A 5768-nucleotide genomic window follows, 5' to 3' on the forward strand; every position below is an offset into this window, starting at 1 on the left:
CCCCATGTGGATGCAAGTACAGAACTTTTACAATGGAGTCACTAACATTTATAAAATCCAGATTGAATCCATTGCCAATGGTAACCCAGAAGATCTTGAGCCACAGGCTTTGTACGACCTTATTGAGAAAGTCGTGAGCACAAGCTACAATTGGCATTCCGCTAGAAGTGAAAGCAAAAGTGCAAGAAATGATGATGTTGTGTCCAAGTTAACAACCCAAGTGGAACAACTTGCCAAGCAGCTCAGCAAGATAAACGTATCATCAATTCATAGTGAGCCACCATTTATTGGTGAATGTGATTTTTGCGGAGTGATGCGGATTCCGGAGAATCCTCAATAAGGGATAAGTGTACCCCGTCGTTATCAAGTAATAAATTTCTGGTTTAAGTCCAGGTTATCGTCCACAGGATTTATTTCTGCAAGTATCAAGCTACTCGGTCTCGGATGTTATCTAGGCTTAGGGGGTTTTGAGTTTGGTTTGTTTAATTAATCTACTCCTAGGTTGAATTATGCTAATCCTAATTAAGTTATCTAATTCTAACTAAGTTATCTAATTCTAGCTAAGTTATTCTAAGCCTAACTAAGTTATTCTAAGCCTAACTAAGTTACTTTACCCCTAATTGATCTTTCATTAATGAAACTATTCGAAGGAACATGGTATGAACGATAATAATAAAGATAGATTATCAAGTCTATTGAATAAAGACCTAATAGGAGTCACCTGTATTTCTACTCTTAAGCTATCACCTTGCAAGGGTTTAGAGTCGAGTCTTCCACAAGCGATCCTTGGATGTATCTCCCATTAATCGGGAGTGATAAATTCTCAATCCAATGTATAACTACTCTAACATTACTTCTTGTGACATCCAACCTTTGCAGTTCACACCCCAGAGTCATCTCTGTTAAGGATCGTGGGACCGCAGGATCAAAGTCTCACATTCAGTAATTCAAGATGACTAATTAACATTCTTTTGAGTCTGAGGATTAGTTATACCTAGTAATACCAATGAGATGAACAGTTGACAAAGATGAATCTACCCATCCTGTTATCTCAAATCGGATCCCCAATCCTAATGAACAACGTTTCACCGGATCTATGTAACTGTCCATATATCTACATATATGAAGTTTGTGAGATCAGCTTTCTGTCGGACAGAAGACATTGTTACATACAAGTCTCAACCGTGATATATCAATCCTAAACATATCACTTGACTTGGGGTGGTTTTAAGTTTATTAGTTTATCATAAAGTTTAGTCTCACTTCATGCTTGTATGAACACTCTATGATCACTTTAAACAAACTTACGGATTTCCTTTTATTAGACTTTATTTAGTTCATAAAAGGGATTGCCTTTATGTAGTTATAAAACATATATCTCATTAAAACAAATGCTATAAAGAACAATTCATTTACATTAAGTTTGTATTCTGAAATAATTGTCTATAGGACACAAAACCCCAACAAAGCTGACCTATACCTGAAAACTGACCTTAGACTTACTCAATTAAACCTTAAAATGTTTAGAGTAAAACTAAGTCAGTAGCTCAGCCCTGACGGGGGAGTTTACTAAGTAAGTAGGTCAACTATCATAGGGGAGCTCAACACTGAGTTCTTCGCTGAATAGTTTTGTCAACATCAAAATGGGGGAGTTTGTTGAAACACCTTTCCACATGATTTTGATTTGACAAAATTATTTAAGTATAATTAAATATTATATAAACACACTAAGTTTAAATGCTTTGATTTCTTACACTAATGTGTTTGTTCAATGTTGAGTTAAATTATTTATAAGACTAAAGATTAAAAGGCCCAAGCCCAAATACGGAAGTCAAAGCCCAAAGTCAAACAGATCAAGACCACTCGGCCCGCGTAACCAAAATGCTGCCATTGTGTAAAGAAACTCAGCTCAACGAAGGAAGGATCGAGAAGATCCACGTAGACAACTTCGGAACGAAGCTGCTGAGTTGATTCGACAAATAGTACAAGACAGCAGCTGAGCAAGAACAACTTCCAGACAAAGTATTTCTACTTTGGGTAAAGTTCAGAAGACACAAAAAGCTGTCTAGTTGACATTACCACAAATGGAGGGACATTCTGCTGGACTGAGCAAAATCTGCTCAACACTGACCAAAGACAGAAGATGCTTGAATCTGATTGGCTGAGAGGACTGAGAAAGACTGAGTGACAACGACAGGAAGCCGTTTCCCTTCAACGGTTATTTTGAAATTCGAAATGATCGATGCCTCAGATGTCTCTATAAATAGAGCCCTCAGATTCCTCATTCCATACAGAACTGAAATTGATCAAGCCATTACGCTGACCAGATTACTACTCAAAGTTCTGTGAGAAAAAGCAAAGCAATCCTTACACCAAATTCATTTCTTTTTGTGTAAAAGTCTAGAGTGATCTTAGAATCATCTAAGGTGTCTTAGCAATTGTTGTTTAGAACAAATCAATTATCATTTCTAAAAAAATAGAAAGGAGAGGCTGAGTACTCGGTTATAGTACTCAGCAAGTAGAATAGAAGTGAGTAGAGGTATAGAGGAAGGTACTCTTGTTATACTCAGCTTCTGATTTGTAAAGGGTTTGTGCTCTACCTTTAAAGAGCTCAGTAGAGGATTCAAAAATCCCGGAAGTGTTCCGGGGACAGGACATAGGCGTAGAGGCCGAACCTGGATAAATCTACTGAGTAATATCTTTCTATCCCTTAAACTCCTTTAATACATTGCTTGCTTAAAAACTGACTTAGTTAAGACTCACGCTGAGTTGTGTGTGTTGAATATCTGAAGTTCAGGAATAGACTCTAAGTGCTATTTCCTAACTCAAGCAAAGAAACTGACTTAGTCACCAGTTGACTAAGCTAGTATTCTGCTATTCACTCAGCACCGTTGTTCTAAATCTTTTCATAAGAAAAAGAAGTCAGCCTTAACGTGAAAAAGTTTAAATAGTTCCTAACCCCCCCCCCCCCCCCTTGGAACTATACTTGTAACGTTATAAGGGACCAACATTTTCCACCTCGTCAAGCAATCAAACTCAGAAATGAAGTATCTCGATTTGTACAAGAAGAGGACGAGTCGTTGGCAGAGGCGTGGGAAAGATACAAAGAGCTGTTAAGGAGGGTACCGAATCATGGCATCCCCATGTGGATGCAAGTACAGAACTTTTACAATGGAGTCACTAACATTTATAAAATCCAGATTGAATCCATTGCCAATGGTAACCCAGAAGATCTTGAGCCACAGGCTTTGTACGACCTTATTGAGAAAGTCGTGAGCACAAGCTACAATTGGCATTCCGCTAGAAGTGAAAGCAAAAGTGCAAGAAATGATGATGTTGTGTCCAAGTTAACAACCCAAGTGGAACAACTTGCCAAGCAGCTCAGCAAGATAAACGTATCATCAATTCATAGTGAGCCACCATTTATTGGTGAATGTGATTTTTGCGGAGTGATGCGGATTCCGGAGAATCCTCAATAAGGGATAAGTGTACCCCGTCGTTATCAAGTAATAAATTTCTGGTTTAAGTCCAGGTTATCGTCCACAGGATTTATTTCTGCAAGTATCAAGCTACTCGGTCTCGGATGTTATCTAGGCTTAGGGGGTTTTGAGTTTGGTTTGTTTAATTAATCTACTCCTAGGTTGAATTATGCTAATCCTAATTAAGTTATCTAATTCTAACTAAGTTATCTAATTCTAGCTAAGTTATTCTAAGCCTAACTAAGTTATTCTAAGCCTAACTAAGTTACTTTACCCCTAATTGATCTTTCATTAATGAAACTATTCGAAGGAACATGGTATGAACGATAATAATAAAGATAGATTATCAAGTCTATTGAATAAAGACCTAATAGGAGTCACTTGTATTCAAGGCGATTAACCCTACTTACCCTCCTGAGGTTCCTAGCGCGTGATTCCCTAAGGCCGAAACTAGGTCTAAGGCTCAGTAAATTGGCGCTTAATCAACTAAGAGGTTGTCAATCTCCTAGGCTCTGACTAGGTCAGATTCATCTCGCAATATGTGCCTACTAGATTTTGGGGCTTTTGAATGAGTTAAACCAATTGAATAAAGCGTAAGACAAGGATTAGACAATAAACATAGAACAAAACAAGAGATAAATTATTATTAAAGGCGAAGGTAATTGTCACAAGATACAATAAGTCAAGTTCGGCAACTGTATCAAAGAGTGCAAACATGGAAAGATAAAAGGAGATACAAAAATCCCTTTCAGGGAACCTGTTTACTCTGCAGCCGGCGACTTGATCTTAAGGACGGACCTTGATAATTCCTCGGTAGAAAGCTTTGAAGGAGCTTCAATGGAGGTTGAGGAAGATGGAGAAGATGAAGAGGAATTACAAGGGGAAAACTAAAATAATTTACAAAAACGAAAGATGTTGAATTACAATGGAAAAATCCTATTTATAGACGCGTCTCGGGCCTCGTTTTGACCTATTTTCGTGTCCTAGTTGGTGTAGGAAGATGTGGGGCCGAACGTGGCTTCGTGGGGGGTGGAATTGGTCTTTTTGACCAATTCCCGCAAGTCTGCTCGCCGAGCAGGCGCCTGGTGGCCTGCTCGCCGAGCAGAAATGGCCCGTGGGGCCCTGCTCGCCGAGCGTTTTCGCCTGAAGCGTGCTCGATCCAAGCTTGATGAGTTCGGCGCCCTTTTTCGTCCGACTTCACACCTGCACACGCATAAAAACTCCGGAAAACATTAGTCCAAAAGCCAAATTGATCCGTCAATCGCTTATTTTGAGCAAACGCTTCGTTTGGTGCGACTTTTGACGGACCAATTAGCTTCAAAAGATAACGGAATTCTAATACGCATGCTATTTCGGCCATATTTGCCTAAATTGATTACAAAACGAGTCTAAACGACGAAAAGTAAATAGATCGTTTCAAATTCCTAACTAACTCACACAAAAGCATTTAAATGCGAGAATTGCTCGCTTATTAGCCAAATAACTCTAAAAACCGTTCTAAAACCGTACCCAAAGATAGGGGGTTTTGACCCCTATCAAACCTCCTCGCACTTAAAAATTTACTTGTCCCCAAGTAAACTAAAAACTAAACCCTCCATCACAAGCAAGCTAGAAAACTTCCCAGTTTGACTAGGTGCTTGACACAATTTCGAGCATCTGTAATTACATGCATTCGGAAATACAAAGTAGAGACACGATATCCAAAAGCCGCATTTCAATTATCATGGGTCATAGTTTTAAGCAAATGGACACATGTTCAATTAAACGAGTTTAAGGGGATCGCTAAGTAAAACACCTCACCATAGGTAGTTAACTCATTCACACAATTTTGGTGGCTAAAGTGTTTACTCTCGGCTTATGTTCTTGCTTGGGATTACGTTGATTTTGCACGTTCATCCGAGTTCCTCTACTATGCTATATGATTCCGATGACATCAAAAACAGCCTCTAATTGGGGTTGTAATGTGGTTAGAGGGTTAAAGGTACAACAAAGGTTAAATGTTCTAGCGCTATAAAAACAAAGTAAAAATGGCTTTAGCAAATATGAAGTGACTGAGCTTTTTATTCATCCCTTATTTTATTTTTCTTTTGGGATGTTTTCTTGAGACGTTTTGATTTTTAGGAACTGGGGAATGAAGTTTTGTTTTCCCTTTTGTTCGTCTTTTTTCTTTTCTTTTTTCTGTTTTTCTCTTTTTTTTTTCTTTTTGGGATAGTGATGCTCATTCACTTCTTAGCCTTTTGGCTTGCTACTGTAATGCCATAAACAAAGATAAAGCGCTAGAAGAAAACA

General features: G+C 38.5%; 1 non-coding gene across 1 annotated transcript; it reads right to left on the bottom strand.

The window, feature by feature from the left end:
• Positions 1–3032: 3032 nt before the first annotated feature.
• Positions 3033–3139, bottom strand: LOC136210193 (small nucleolar RNA R71). The gene has a single exon (XR_010677904.1). It is a non-coding gene; the product is annotated as a small nucleolar RNA R71 (small nucleolar RNA).
• Positions 3140–5768: the final 2629 nt, after the last annotated feature.

This window comes from Euphorbia lathyris, chromosome 10, assembly GCF_963576675.1.
Source record: "Euphorbia lathyris chromosome 10, ddEupLath1.1, whole genome shotgun sequence".
NCBI classification, from domain to species: domain Eukaryota; kingdom Viridiplantae; phylum Streptophyta; class Magnoliopsida; order Malpighiales; family Euphorbiaceae; genus Euphorbia; species Euphorbia lathyris.